Source organism: Pimephales promelas, chromosome 13 (assembly GCF_988280905.1).
Source record: "Pimephales promelas chromosome 13, fPimPro1.hap1.1, whole genome shotgun sequence".
Lineage (NCBI taxonomy): Eukaryota > Metazoa > Chordata > Actinopteri > Cypriniformes > Leuciscidae > Pimephales > Pimephales promelas.
The window spans coordinates 8,894,194-8,909,962 of NC_142781.1; positions in this window are offsets into that span (position 1 = coordinate 8,894,194).

Consider the following 15,769-nt stretch of genomic DNA (forward strand, 5'->3'; position numbering starts at 1 on the left):
TCTCTCGACTGAGGTCGTGGAGACCATCCTCCAATCCAGAGCTCCGTCCACGAGGAGATTATATGCCTTGAGGTGGCAATGTTTCACCTCTTGGTGGGGAGAACACCAGTTGGACCCAGTTAACTGCCCGGTGTGGCGGTGCTGGAATTCCTTTGGAGCATTTCTCCACAGGGTTATCCCACTCCACACTAAAGGATGTATGTGGTGGCCTATCTGCTTACCACGTCCCTTTGAGTGGAGCTTTTCACGGGAGATACCCATTGGTAATTCTTTTTCTTCGTGGTATTGTGAGGTCAGACCAAGAGAAACTAATCTGCTCTGCCCTCTGAGGGCTCTAGATGCTTATGTCCACAGAGCTGCCCTGTGGAGAAAGCCTGAACAGTTATCTGTTTGTTTTGGACCTCCGAAGAAAGGTTGTCCCGCATCTGAGCAGAGGTTGAGTAAGTGAGTGGTCGAGGCCATCTCATTTGCATATGAGTCCGCCGGTCAGCCTTCTCCTTTGGCTGTCTGGGCTCACTCAACCAGGGGTATGGTAGCTCCGCTCCAGGGGCGCAGGTGCTTTCGTCTAAATATGTGCCTGATTTCATACAACGGACACCTGCTCGCATGGCGGCGTTGGTATTAGCGTTCCCACGGCGTTTACACGCAGCTCGAAGTTCCCTGAATGGGAACGTCTCTGGTTACGTATGTAACCCTAGTTCCCTGAAGGGAACGAGACGCTGCGTGTCTATGCCATACTCCCAGCATGCCCGTGAGCGCTTGCTTCAGTCCTATCAGAAGCTGTTGCGCTTGTGTTTCGGGGATGCTTTATAGTTTCCTGGTCGATACGTCACCCCGCCTATGACGTTCCGTCTCGCCATTGGACAGATTTCATACGTGCTTCATGACTCGTCACGCAGAGGCGTTCCCACGGCGTTTACACGCAGCGTCTCGTTCCCTTCAGGGAACTAGGGTTACATACGTAACCAGAGACGTTTTTGTGACAGGCCTATATTTACTGTTGCTGTTAAGTTAAAGTAATGATGTTAATAATATCTATAATAATGTTAACATCATTACTTTAACTTAACAGCAACAGTAAATAGGCCTGTCACAAAAATAAATTTTGCTGGACGATATATTATTGTGACAAACGATAATATTGTCATTTTAAAATCATTTACATCTAAAATAATGATAACGGCATAATAATGCAGGTAGGCTACACCCTTTCAAAGATCAATCAACTTTTATTTAAAGACAATTCAACACTGAAAATGGAAAACATTTTAAATATCCACAATAAATTAACAAAATAACCAAAAACAATAAAAGCAACAAAAATGAATGCACTATTAGAGTAAATATTAGGCTGTGTCATGAGTTAATAATATTTTTTTTCATAAATCGCACCCATCAGAAAAACAACAACAACAAAATTTAAATAAAAAAACCACCCATTTAAAAACAACAACAACAACAAAACCTTTAGGTTTTTTAGTAGGGGAGAGCAGGGGCGAAAGTAACATATTTCAGAAAAAAACATAATTAAAAAGATGATAGTTTAGACAGAGATATATTTTTGCTCTTGTCAGTCACTCACAAGTGTGGTCTATCAAAACCAGGTAGTATTTTGTAAAAATGTAGAACAATTTCACTTACTTCAGTTTAATTTCAGTTTAATTCAGTAAATTTCAGTTTAATTTCACTTACTTAAGACTGCTCATGTTCCTTTCAACCCCATCAGTTGGGACGAAAGTAACACACAGGTGGGTCAAAAGTAACACAACAATATACGAGCTAGATTTTTTGTTTTGTTTGTGTTGTTTTTTTTGTAGCCTAAATATACCAGAGTATAACCATGTAACTGCAAACATATTTTAGCCTTTATCTTTGCAAGAAATTGTTCATTTACATTTTTTTTCATTTTAAATTTCAGTTTCATCAAATGTTTCAAAAGTAAATTATTTAGATTTTTTTATTGTCAATTTTATAAAATGTTTATAAAATGTTTTTCCCAACATGATAAAATACGAAAATTAAATAAAATCAGCATAATATAAATTCTCAACATAAAGTAACAATAGTCATGTTTCCAGCTGTTTTATGCATACATTTAAAATGTGCATTAAAAAAAATCTTGATAGAAATCCTGCAAATTTATAGGTGGTGGTGTTAAATCTATGAGGTAAAACCTAATTGACACTCTCGATCAGTACACTGTGAGTTCCAGTGGGCGTATGTTCTCGTTAAAATCTCGTCTATCTTTTTGTTAAGTTAAATTCAAGGGGACTAGAGGACAATGTAAAACGCAAAGGTATATTTTTGTTTTGCAAACATGTTGTTTTTCTACAAGAGACTCATTCTACTGTACTGAAGAAGATGTTTCTTTTGGAAGTTGCAGTGGGGAGAGATAATTTTGTTTAGTCATGGCTCTAATCGATCAGCAGGTGTCGCCATATGCCTTAATAATTGTGACTTTTGAGTCTGATGCTCGTGGTCATTGGCTTGCTGCTGTGGTTAGTGAATGTGCTTTTCTTGTTAATGTTTATAGTTATAATATTTAATGTTTATAGTTATAATAGTAGTGGGCAAAACAAGGTATTATTTAATTATTATCTAAAATTACAGATGTTGTCACACTGCTTAAATTCCAAACAAATTTTGCATTAATTGGAGGTGATTTTAATCTAGCACCAGACGAATGACAGATCTCCTTCTAGTTATACAAGTCACCATTTTAATAACATTATTCTGGAGTTTTGCCAGTCAAATTCCCCTAAAGACATCTGGAGGGTGAAGCATCCCATCCCATGGAGTCTCAGTTTTCCTGAGTCAAACCAAATGGATCCTCTAAGTCACGGTCCACGGATAGATTTTTGGCTCAGGCCTATCACTGAGGATCATTCTGTGTTTGCCTCTAACGTTTCCATTTCTGCCGCACCATTGACAGATTATTTACTCATTTCATTAATTTTGACTCCAACAACCAAACGACTATACTGGAAAGACTACTGGAAGTTTATTGTAGTCAAATAAGACATTTTATTATGGAGATTCAGGATGACCTCACTTTAACTTCTAATGGGAATAAATGGGTGTATTTTAAATTCAAAATAAGGGAAGTTTCAATTAGATTTGGCAAACAAAAAAACAAAGAACAGAAGAAAAAAGAGTTAATTTTAATTCAAGAAATTAACACCGGTTGTAATATGCAGGTATTGTCTCACGGAGATCTTGATAAATTACTCTCTCTTCAAGCTAATTTAGATAATTTGTGTATAATGAAAGCACAAGGAGCTTTCGTACAGTCTCGTGCAAAATGGTTGGAAGAAGGAGAGAAGAATACAGCATATTTTTGTCAGTTAGAAAAGAGGAGACAGAAAAATAATGCTGTGAATAGTTTCATTGTTAATGAAAAGGTAATTACAGACCCCAATTAATATCCGAGGAAGTTTATTCATTTTATAGTGATATTTATACTTCTTCATATCCTGTCAAAAATGGTCAAGAATTTCTAGAAAAGATAAAAGATTGATATTGAATTTAAAGAAAGCTGTGATGAAGACCTCAGATTGGAAGAAATCGAGTCCGCTTTAAAAAAAATGCCTTAAGGTAAATCTCCTGGTCAGGATCGATGGTCTGACTACAATTTTTTTAAACAAATTTTTCTGGGAAGATTTAAACGATTTGTTGTTTAAAGCTCTAAAGGAATGTTTTGATTCTAACTCTTTACTTCCAACTATGAAACAGCAGCAAAAACAGTTTTTGCGTGTATTTGGCACGCGATTTTCGCGTACATATGATACGCACTTTTTTGCGTAGCCTATAATACGCACGAACTAACCCAACCCCCCTCCCCCCTAAACCTAACCAGGGTTTTTTAGTGCGTACCATATACACGAAAAAAACACTTTTGGCATATAAATGCCACGAGAAATGACACTCGTGGTATAGATACGCATCTTCATGAGACTGTGTTGATCATTCTCATCCCAAAGGCAGGCAAAGACAAAAGAGTTATTGATAATCTGAGACTTCTAAGCGTTTTAACATAAACAGAGGTATTAGGCGGCGATCCGACAAGTCCATATTTGTTTATTTTAATAGCTGAACTTTTGGCAATTTATATGACACTATAAGTCAACTAGCAGTCGACACTACGCTGTTTCTTAGGGATGCAGAGCAGATCCCAGCTGCCATTATTTAGTGTCACATTTTTCCAAAGCTTCTGGTTTGAAATTAAATTTAAATAAATGCGAGTTGATGGCGGCACATAATCGGTCTGAATCTCAATTATTTAATATTCCATTAAAAATGAGGTTACATATTTACAACGCATTCTCACCCCAAGGCGTCACCTTTGACCATGCTTCAATATTTGACGTTTTAGGCGCGCTTTAGCATCACTGACATGACGCGATCCTACGGCGTCATCTAGCTGACGCTAAAGGGCGCCTAAAGCGTCAGATATTGAAGCATGGTCAAATGCTTCCCAAGGCGTCAGTTAGGTGATGCCTTGGGGGTGAGAATGGGCTGATATTTAGGTATTGTTATTACTAAAGACACTAAAACTAGAGAAAAAAAATTTTTTTTGGCTGACAATAAAACAAAATGTCAAAATATGTTAAATGTGTGGTTACAAAGAGATATTTCCATTTTTGGCAGAATCTTATTACAGAAAACTGAGTTACGTTCTAGGCTGATTTATCCTGCATATTCATTGGCTATCTCCGACAGGTGGATAAAGAATATTAATCAAATTCAGTATAAATTTCTTTGGAAAAACAAACACATACATTACATAAGAAAATTAGATGTAGTGAAGCCGATCAGTGAGGGAGGTTTGAATATTATTGATTTTAATGTAATGAATGGCACTCTTAAATTGAGATGGCTCCAAGCTTTCCTTAGGAATAAACATTCTGTTTGGTCTAGTTTTTCTTCAAAAATCTTTGATTTTTTGGGGGGCATTGATTTTCTTTTGAGGTGTGATTTTGAGCCGTTAAAACTAAAGTGTAAATTGTTCTCTTTTCATAGTCAGGTATTATTGTATTGGAAACTGATATACAAACACAATTTTTCCCTACATAGTTGTTTCTTTGTGGAACAATAAGTTTATCCTTATTAATAGGAAATCTGTGTTTTTTTCAGGTGTCTAATCCAATTGTTCACATTATGGCAACGCATTCTCACCCCAAGGCGTCACCTTTGACCATGTTTCAATATTTGACGTTTTAGGCGCCCTTTAGGCGCGATCCTACGGCGTCATCTAACGGACGCGGTTAGGTTTAGGTCTGGGGTGGGGGTGGGGTACACGCGATCCTAGGGCGTCATCTAACTGACACTAAAGGGTGCCTAAAGCGTCAGATATTGAAGCATGGTCAAATGCTTTCCAAGGCGTCAGTAGGTGACGCCTTGGGGGTGAGAATGGGCTGATTATGGATGGGGAAGGGAATTTCCTTAGTTATGAGAATTTTTGTGAAAGATATAATATTATTCGCACTCAGAAATTATATGCATCTTTATTAAAAGCTGTTCCTGTATGGGGTTCCATTTGTGCCAAAAATGAGTCGACTGCTTTGTGCTTTGTACTACACATTTGTCCTTGTCAACAGTCATTGTCTAGTTGTTTGTAAAACTGGTATATGTTGATGTGTGTTTTCTCTGTTTATGTCGATTTGATCTGTCATTCTTACTCAACGCATTCTCACCCCAAGGCGTCACCTTTGACCATGCTTCAATATTTGACGTTTTGGGCGCCCTTTAGCGTCACTTACATGACGTGATCCTACGGCGTCATCCAACTGACGCTAAAGGAAAGCGTCAGTTAGAGGACGCGGTTAGGTTTAGGTGTGGGGTGGGGGTAGGGTACACGCGATCCTAGGGCGTCATTTAACTGACGCTAAAGGGCGCCTAAAGCGTCAGATATTGAAGCATGTCCAAATGCTTCCCAAGGCGTCAGTTAGGTGACGCCTTGGGAGTGAGAATGGGCTGTCTTACTGTATTGATCCTCCTTTTTCAGGAAAAATAGTATATGTTGATGTGTTTGTTCTGTATTCCGTACTTAAACTGTAAGGGGTTCCATTTGTGCCGAAATTATGTCGACATGTTGTCTGTCTATGCTATGTGACGTCTTCCATGTTTATATGTCTGTTCACTGTCTATGTTCATGTTGTCTGTCTATGCTATGTGTCGTTTTCCGTGTCTATTTCGGTTCACTGTCGATGTGATTGTATGGGGTTCCATTTGTACCGAAATTATGTCGACATATTGTCTGTCTATGCTATGTGTCGTTTTCCGTGTCTATTTCTGTTCACTGTCGATGTGATTGCCCACGGCTCAACTTTTATCTTTGTGCACTCAACTTACTCTCCTGTCATCTATCCTTGTCGTTTGACTGTGTCGTCTTGACAACATGAACATACAGTGAACAATATGATGTAAGAAAAAATGAAGTGGACGTTGAAGATCTCAAAAATGAAGTTTATTACAGCATTGCAGTCGCAATGCACACGAAGCACCTCGGGTTCACCGGCGTCAGAATGAACCCCGAACATTCAAATATTCAACCTTTTATTCAACCTTTACTGTCCTCTTAATGTAAAAGAAGTTGCTCTTGTCGTAACAGCTGTGTTTTTTCTTTGATCTTCTTTCAAATAAGAACGCCCAAATGTTTAAAGCAATACGGCTAAATGTTTAAGGTGATAACATCTCTTTGAAGCCCCCTAATCAAGATGGTTCTTGAATACCTGCTGTCCTTCCCACGCTATAGGTGATGAACATGACTGTGATACTTTTAGGATTTTAAGGAACTGATTCTATGATAAATAAGCTCTTTTAAGTGAAGGAACCTTTCAATATAATCTATATTGGAGTGGAAGTTTTCTTACAATGACAACATGAACATAGACAGTGAACAGACACATAGACACGGAAGACGACACATAGACAGACAACATGAACATAGACAGTGAACAGACACATAGACACGGAAGACGACACATAGCATAGACAGACAACATGAACATAGACAGTGAACAGACACATAGACACGGAAGACGACACGTAGCATAGACAGACAACATGAACATAGACAGTGAACAGACACATAGACACGGAAGACGACACATAGCATAGACAGACAACATGAACATAGACAGTGAACAGACACATAAACACGGAAGACGACACGTAGCATAGACAGACAACATGAACATAGACAGTGAACAGACACATAGACATGGAAGACGACACATAGCATAGACAGACAACATGAACATAGACAGTGAACAGACACATAAACACGGAAGACGACACGTAGCATAGACAGACAACATGAACATAGACAGTGAACAGACACATAGACATGGAAAACGACACACAGCATAGACAGACAACATGTCCACATAGACAGTGAACAGACACATAGACATGGAAGACGACACATAGCATAAACAGACAACATGAACATAGACAGTGAACAGACATGGAAGACGACACATAGCATAGACAGACAACAGGAACATAGACAGTGAACAGACACATAGACATGGAAAATGACACACAGCATAGACAGACAACATGTCCACATAGACAGTGAACAGACACATTAACACGGAAGACGACACATAGCATAGACAGACAACATGTCGACATAATTTCGGCACAAATGGAACCCCATACAGTTCAAGTACAGAATACAGAACAAACACATCAACATATACTATTTTTCCTGAAAAAGGAGGATCAATACAGTAAGAATGACAGATCAAATCGACATAAACAGAGAAAACACACATCAACATATACCAGTTTTACAAACAACAATGACTGTTGACAAGGACAAATGTGTAGTACAAAGCACAAAGCGGTCGACTCATTTTGGCACAAATGGAACCCCATAGGTGGGGCCAGTAAGAATGTGTCTTAAGAAGTCTGACTAACTAGCAGTTAACCAAGGGGTAATCAGTCTTTCTTTTGGGATTCAACTTAGACCAATAAAAACTTTATGTAACTGACTTTAAAAAGTTTTGGCCAGTCTTGAAGTAAGAAAAATAGAACTTAGTCTAATTGAACAAACTTTCCTTTTATTTTTCTAAGTGAATTTTTTATTACAATATTTCAAGGAATTTGCACATTTTAAGAATTAAGAAGTTTCAATGTTATGTGTACAAATAAAAACCTTACATGTTTGTGTTTGATTTGTTCATTTGATAAATTCATTTTCCCATTAAAGTGTACAGTATATAATATAAGCTTAAGTGCAAAGATATAAGCTTAAGTGCAAAGATTTTACAAAAACAAAAAGACAAAACAAAAAATAAGACTAAGTAGTGAAAAATAAATGTTGGTTATTTAATGAATTATATTTATTAACTTTCAAAGTACAGCACTCTCCTCAAACACCCATCAACCAGACTGAGGCAACATTGACTCGTTAAAGTTCGAGCCTTCTGACACCCAAAGCGAAACTCGCACGTGATCGGACAGAAAGTGAGGCTTCGTTTGTCATCGATCACGTGACTCTGGGAAAACCAATACACACCACGATACGGGGCTTCACTAGAAATTGTGTCGCATATGTGATACGCGCAACGAAGCTTCAGTGTCATACGTAACATCACTACTTTGGAATACGCCTGTTCTTCTGCCTGCACCCACCCGTGACAGATTGACCGACCTCAAAAGTATGGATACCTTCGCTGCGGTCCAACTACTCTGCTTAGAGCAGGAAGACCGGTCCCTGGAGGATCATTTGACTGATTTCCTCTCCCTCGTTCCTCCCTCTCCCACCTCCTCCCGTCATTCATCTGTCAGCCCTTCTGTCTCCCAGCCCTCCTGACCCAGCCTGTTTGTTGGATCCTCAGTTTTCGCCTCCCGCCTCCTCCACACGGACTCTTCCTCGGCCCCCGCTCCCATTGGCTCCCCTGTGGCTCGTACCTCCCTCAGCTCCTCCATGGTCCCTCAGTCCACCAGCTCGGCCAGGCTCCCTCGTCCCGCCGGATTCCCTTCGCTCCCTCGTCATCCTCATTTCACCTATGTACTTCCTTCCTCTGGCGCCGCCCGTTGTGTCACCCCTCCGGTTCAGTTGGACTCCTCACTCCCGCCAGTCACCCGTCAGCCCTCACTCCCTCTGTCCTCACCGTGTCCCTCTGTGCCCCTGGCATCACTTCAGTCACCGGAGCCTGCGGTGTCACCATGTTCCCTCGGTCCCTCATCAGCACCACACATCGTCAGTCCCTCAGCTTCACCTTGGTCTCCTCTCCCATCTGCTCCGCCCCTGTCAGTCGGCCCCCTGGTGTCGTCAGCGCCATTTTCATCGGCTCCACCAGGGGTCCTCCCTCCATCTGCTCCGCCCTGGTCTCGCCCTCAGCCTGCTCCGCCCTGGTCTCGCCCTCAGCCTGCTCCGCCCTGGCCACGCCCTCAGCCTGCTCCGCCCTGGCCACGCCCTCAGCCTGCTCCGCCCTGGCCACGCCCCGCTCAGCCCTCAGATCGTCCCCCCTCCTTCCTCTGTTCTGCGGCGTGAGGTCACGCCTCCCGGGAGGGGGGAGTTCTGTCACAGTCTGCGTCTGCACCATCCTGTCTGCGTCTCCTGCACTACACTTCCCATGATCCTCTCGTCTGCACACCTGAACTCACTCCCTCATCAGCCTACCGTTCAGCGTCCTGTTTCATCTGTTTCACCTGTTTGCACCTCATTAGGCCTGATTCCTCTGTATATTAATGTTCCCTCTGTTTCATTCTGTCTTTGTCGGTCAATGTGAATGTTACTCTGTATTCTGCCTGCCTGTCTTCGGATTATTTATATTAAACCTTTGTATTGGAGCTCTTTGGAATACACCTGTTCTTCTGCCTGCACCCACCCCGTGACAAAATGTTCTTTACCTATAGCTTAAATGATTTGAAATATAAAAAATTGAGCACTGTAGCTTTTTGTGATAGGCTGCCTGTCTTGGAAGAAAAAACTTTCCTTTTTATTTTTTCTAAGTTAAATTGTATTACAGGCAGTTGAACATTGTAAGAATGTTGACTATTGAGTTTTTTTTTTGTTTAAGCTGTTTGTGGTTTTTTACAAAAAAATGTGGCCAGTTTTAATGTTACTTATACTGTTGATGTATAAAGATCCAGCCCATTCTCACCCCCAAGGCGTCAGTTAAGTTAAATTCAAAATATGTGTTTATCAATATTTTTTTCTTTAATACAGACATGTGTTTTTATATATTTTTTTAATAAAAATATCATGTGCATAAAAATATCATATGTGACATCACATAATAACCCATATGGCACTGTCAGAGAGTTTATTCACCCATAACAAATATGTATACATATAAAACATGATATCAGAGTTTTAAAATCAAACATGTTAAAAGAGAAAAATACATCACGGTTGTTTAAACCAATGAGCATTAAGCTGTGTCGTCAGCAAGTCGTTTCCCATCATGCTTTTGATCAGCGCAGTCGGTGGAGAGCAACTGCGCGTGACTGCAGAATCCGACAGGTGCGCCTTGCGCTCGCGAGAGTTTTTTGACATACGTCGGTGTTGTGTTCTCTGAAGTGGGGTTTATAAATGCATTGAGTTAATGTTCAGTGATGCATAGAGTTTGATTGGGCTGAATCATTTGGTTCTGTCTGAGGAATGGATGGGTTCATCTACTTGGGTCTAGACAGACAGTGTTATGGAAGTAAAGCTGACGATAAGTTGATACTACTCTCGGTGTCAGTGTGGTCATTATCAAACGCAACATTTGGCGACGAGGATGGCTGATATTGCACTGCCACCGCCTGCTCCTTTCCTCGCGCTACCTGGTGAGCCTCCGATTCCCTGGACTCGCTGGTTGCAGTCTTTCGAGACTTTCATCTTGGCAGTGGGGCTGACGGATGTGAGCACAGCTCGCAAAAAGGCGCTGTTACTACACTGCTTGGGAGCTGAGGGTCATCGTGTGCTGGGAACGCTTGAGTCGGGCGCCACAAGCGATTATGACACGGCCGTGGAACTGCTCACCGCACACTTCACGCCTACGCAGAGCGCGCTCTTGCGCCGTTTTCTGTTCCGCCAAAGAAAACAGCTGCCCGGTGAGTCAGTGCAACAGTACGTAGCCAACTTGCGGGGATTGGCCAGCACATGCAAGTTCGGTGCGTTGCAGGACGAAATGATTCGCGACCAGTTAATTGAACATACCAACAATGCAAAAGTACGTGAAACTCTGCTATTAGAACCGGATGATTTATCTCTGCCCCGAGCGATCACGATTGCATTACAAATAGAGAGTGCAGCTGCATGTGCGTCAGCATTGACTAAACAGCAAACAATCACGGACTACCCAGCCCCCTCCCCCATGCCCACATCTATATTACAGCCCAATCAGAACGACGCATCGGCTGCAGCAGATTCCTCTGCAGTTATGCTACTGAGACGCCCGCAGCGGTCTCGGCCACGCCCACAAACACCAGCGTCGCGGCCCTGTGATAATTGTGGATCTTCATCTCATCAGTCTAGAGCGCAGAGCTGCCCAGCTCGTGGTCAAACGTGTCGTAACTGTGGCAAACGCAACCATTTTGCTTCAGTCTGCCGTTCTGCTCCAGCTGAGTCGCCCACTATCATTCACAATGTCTACTCTGGGCCAGTCTCATTTAAAGCATGCTCAGTGCGCCTAAATGATGTGTGTATCCCACTGCTTTTGGATACTGGTGCCAGTGTGTCTCTCTTGAACATGCACACATACGGTTGTTTTTTTGGAGCACTGCCACTGTCGCCACCCTCTGCCTCACTCTGTGGCTATGGCGACTCAAAAATTGACCTAGTGGGTTCCCTGCAAGTGACTGTTGGGTATGGCACCAAATTGGTACCCAGTTTTACCTTCCATGTTGCCCGTCGTGGGGCCAATCTGATGGGTCTGGATTTGTTCTCGGCTCTGGGGTTCTCCCTGGTGGACACAAAGGGAGCTGCGATCCTGACAGTCTCTACGTCTTGGCAACAAAAATGGCCGTCTCTGTTTGAAGGCTTGGGGTGCCTCACTGCTTTTGCCCACCAACCTCTCTTGAACCCGGCTGTTGCACCAGTCATTCAACCACTTCGCCGCATTCCTCTGGCTTTCCGTGATGGTGTCTCAGTTGAACTTAAGCTACTACTGGACTCTGGCATTATCGAACCAGTGGATGCATCGCCCTGGGTCTCAAACCTGGTGGTGGCTCAGAAGAAATCAGGGGCACTACGAGTGTGTGTCGACCTGCGAGCAGTGAATAAGGCAGTGATCCCGGACAAGTTTCCACTCCCTACCTCAGAAGAGCTCACTGCTCAGTTCCATGGCTCAACCGTGTTCTCCAAACTGGACCTCAGACAGGGCTACTTACAAGTGCCCCTCCACCCCAGCAGCAGGAATCTCACAGCCTTCGTGACCCATGAAGGTGTGTTTCGTTACACGCGCATGCCGTTTGGACTTAGCTCCGCCCCCAGCTGCTTTCAAAAAATCATGGTGTCGGTATTGGCTGGTATACCGGGGGTGGCCATATACCTGGACGATGTGGTTATCCATGGGCCTTCTACAGCGAGTCATGACGAACGCCTCAGCAGAGTTTTCGCAGCCCTAGCGGAACACAAACTAACCCTCAATGCTGAAAAATGTGTGTTCTCCTCACCGTCCATTGAGTATGTGGGTTTCCGACTGTCGGCGGATGGCGTCACACCACTTCAGTCAAATGTAGACGCTATACTGGCAATTCCCGAACCCAGCTCAGCTGCACAGGTTGCCTCCTTCTTGGGCATGACGGGTTACTATCTAAAGTTCCTCCCACATTATTCTGCTACCACCGCCCCACTACGGCATCTGCTGCGTAAGGATGAGCCCTGGATATGGTCACAGGCATGCTCTGAGGCGGTGCAAGCGCTCAAGGTGCAGCTCACTACAGCTCCAGTGTTGGCTCATTTCGATATATCTAGCCCCACTATGGTGACCTGCGATGCGTCGGCTACAGCCATAGGAGCAGTGCTGTCACAGACTCAGCAGGGCGTCGAGAAGCCCATTGCCTTTGCATCACGGGCCCTCAATCAGACGGAGCAGCGGTACTCGGTGGGGGAACGTGAAGCATTAGCCTGCATCTGGGCTTGCGAGCGGTGGCACTTGTACCTCTATGGCCGCGCTTTCACCCTGAGGACAGATCACCAGGCCCTGACCGCACTGCTTTCTACATCTGGGACAGGCCACAGACCACTGCGACTACACCGCTGGTCCGACCGACTTCGCCAGTATAACTTTGACTTGAAGTTCACCCCAGGCAGAGACAATGTTGTGGCTGATCTTCTGTCCCGCGCTACTCCATCTCACCCTGTCATACACACAACCACCGACACGGACCAGGTGGAACAGGACATTGTTCAGATGTTACACGCACCCCTCCAGGCTGTCGTATCGTTACAAGAACTGAAGAATGCATCGGAACAGGACCCAATTCTCTCTCAGCTCCGTGTCTATATACTGAACGGTTGGCCTCATGAGATATCGGAGGAGCTTGCCGCATTTTCCAGAATAAAGCAGGAGTTGTCCTGCTGGAACGACACCTGTGTGGCACGCGGCCTCTGCACAGTCATCCCCAGCACCCTACGTGCACGGGTCTTGGCAATGGCTCACGAGGGCCACCTTGGTATTGTGAAGCTGAAACAGCGCTGCAGAGACCGGGTTTGGTGGCCGGGGATTGATAAAGACATAGAGGCCCTGGTGAAAGACTGTGCCGCCTGCCTTTTGAGCGGAAAGACAGGTCACCAGGCCCCCCCCACCGTTACAACCACTTGCTTGGCCATCACAGCCTTGGGATCACCTGCAGCTGGACATATGTGGTGAGATACAGGGAGTTCCTCATCACCAACGCTTCCTAGTGGTTGTCTATGACCTGCACTCGAAATGGCCTGAGCTTATTGCCACCGGCTCTGTGACCTCTTTGGTCATAATCAACTTTCTGGACTCTCTGTTCTCCCGCTGGGGCCTCCCAAATACTATCACTACGGACAATGGCCCGCAACTGATCTCGGCCGAGTTCACCACATACCTCAAAAACAAGGGTATTCGCCACATCCGCACGGCATACTATCATCCCCAAGCTAACGGTGGTGTTGAACGCTTTCACCAGTCCCTGAAAAACAGCCTCAGAGCACACCTGTTCCAGGGATGGACATTCTCACAGGCCATTCGCCACACACTGCTGCACTACAGGGCCACCCAACACTCTACAACGGGGGTCTCTCCAGCTTCCCTCATGCTTGGCCGTGAGCTCCACCTTCCCCTCGACAGGCTCAGCCCAGCACTGCCTCAGGGCCCACTACCACAGGTCAGGGCCTCAGTGGAACGCCAGCAGAGGCGGATGAAGCAGAAATTCGACCTCTCAGCACACGCAAAGGCCCCTGACATACAGGCTGCGGATTGGGTCAGGGTTCGCAGGCCCCACAGAGACCACAAACTCGCTTCATACTGGTCTTCCCCTCTCAAAGTTAGTCATCAGCTGGGCCCAGCCACCTTCTTGCTCAGTGATGGCACGCGTTGGCATGCAAGCCGTCTCCGCAAAGTACGGGCCCCGGCACATACGACAGGTGCCACATCTCAAACCACACCCTCAGCTTGGCAGGACAACCCAGCGAGTCAGCCTAGACCTCAGATAGATCCTGCACAGGTTCCAAGCATCTCTATCAACCTCCCAGCTGAGATGTGTGCTTGCCCATCACAGGCTGCCCAGCCTCATCCTTGTCTTTCACCGCGGCCTGTTCGCACTCGTTCTCGGCCTGGGCACCTAAAGGACTTTGTGTCAACATTTCATGTTTGAAAACCTGTAGGAGGGGGGGAAATGTTGTGTTCTCTGAAGTGGGGTTTATAAATGCATTGAGTTAATGTTCAGTGATGCATAGAGTTTGATTGGGCTGAATCATTTGGTTCTGTCTGAGGAATGGATGGGTTCATCTACTTGGGTCTAGACAGACAGTGTTATGGAAGTAAAGCTGACGATAAGTTGATACTACTCTCGGTGTCAGTGTGGTCATTATCAAACGCAACAGTCGGCATGACATCAGAGCCAGGCGGACCGTTCTCGGACACATTTCTAACCGGCATGCATCTCGCGCTGATCACCGGTGATCGATTCTGCGCAGATTTTGCTCATCTCATCAAACCTAATATCTGACGCTTTAGGCGCCCTTTAGCGTCAGTTAGATGACGCCCTAGGATCGCGTGTACCCTACCCCCACCCAACACCTAAACCTAACCGCGTCCTCTAACTGACGCTTTCCTTTTCCTTCTGAGCGGGTTCTATGTACTAAAAAATGTTTTGTCAACCTTACCAGAATTTATTTTCTTCATTCAACTATATTGTTACTTGTAGACACTACTTTACACACTATAGTCTAAGAAGTTCATTAGTCATTAGTTGTCATTCTGCTAGATCTACAGTATCTGTTGCTTTCGACACTGTTAATCAGGTTAATCATTTGCTGGTTTGAATATATGTACCAGTGAGCAAGAAAAAAAAAAAACAGTGGCAAGAAATAAATTATGTAACATATCTTGATGAGCTTCTCTCTGATTAAGTTATCTCTTCACGTCATAAGTCAACAAACCAAGTTAACCCCCAACAACAGTCTGATTCTGAAACTATGGTAATGAGAAGTTTAGCATGATAAAATAAAACAAAAATTAAATATAAGATTATATTGAGATGCATGTAGTTTCTATAATATTCTTTTCTATAATATTCCCATCTTGTGCTAATGATGCTATTGATAATTTAGAATAGATAATTCCGAACA